Source organism: Apaloderma vittatum, unplaced genomic scaffold (genome assembly GCF_000703405.1).
Source record: "Apaloderma vittatum isolate BGI_N311 unplaced genomic scaffold, ASM70340v1 scaffold25107, whole genome shotgun sequence".
NCBI lineage: Eukaryota > Metazoa > Chordata > Aves > Trogoniformes > Trogonidae > Apaloderma > Apaloderma vittatum.
This window is the reverse complement of record NW_009728189.1, coordinates 3,338-4,138: the sequence shown is the minus strand read 5'-3', so window position 1 is coordinate 4,138 and position 801 is coordinate 3,338. Positions and strand designations below refer to the sequence as shown.

Here is an 801-nt window from a genome sequence, read left to right as displayed (position 1 = left end):
ATAACTCGGTTCCCAACTGGGCTGTGAAGAAAGGGTCGCTCGAGTCTCACCGGTGCATTTTAACATCAGCTTTCAGCAGCCTTCTGGGATCGACTAGTATTAGGAGGGGGCTTTTTCAGTGTGTTTAAAAGGGAGCAGGTATGACTACCTGTCAGATGAGTTACCCGGCTCTGGGACCCCTTCGCTGCGTTGCCTCAGTTTCCCGCCGCGGCTGCGTGCAGGCTGTGGGTAGCGGGGCACCGTCCTGCAAAGCTTCTCGAGGAAACTGCTGACGCGCCTGGCAAACCCCAAATCTTGAGAGGTTCCTCACCACAGCGAGTATTTCTCATGAAACTGTAGCGTGAAGAAAGTCCTAAAACTTCCCCTTCCACGGGGAAAAGACGACGGGAAGCACGAACAGAGACCTGAAAGAGCAAACCAGTTCCTGGTGCCAGGCTCTAAAAAACATTGTTAGTAGTAATGAGGAGAGAAAACTCGTGACCTTTCTTTATGTCATAGCGAACCGCTTCTGTAGAATAGAGGACAATACCCTAGCTCTTGGGGCTCTTTGATTACAGAAAAATATCTGTGCAGGCATTTATCTTCCTTAATGGCCAAGCCGGCCGGTAGCTCCAGAGCAGAGCGGTGGGAGGACGCCGCGGTTGGTCGCTGTCCGAGGGCTCCAGTTTGGGGAGGAGGAGGGCAGAATGCAGGGGAGCAGACAGGTCCCTGCTTTGCCACCTGGGCAACTGAGCAGCTCCTGGATCAGCGCTGCGGCTCACCCGGGCAGAGCAAAGCCCGGCCCCCGCTGTGTCCTGCAGC

The 801-nt window shown here is 54.9% G+C and overlaps 1 protein-coding gene across 1 annotated transcript in view; it reads left to right on the top strand.

Annotated features, from left to right (window-relative positions):
- CKAP2L (cytoskeleton associated protein 2-like) overlaps positions 1-801 on the top strand; it is a gene marked incomplete at both ends in the record, with an annotated part of 4,558 nt that overhangs the window by 496 nt on the left and 3,261 nt on the right. The gene's annotated exons all lie outside the window — the stretch shown is intronic.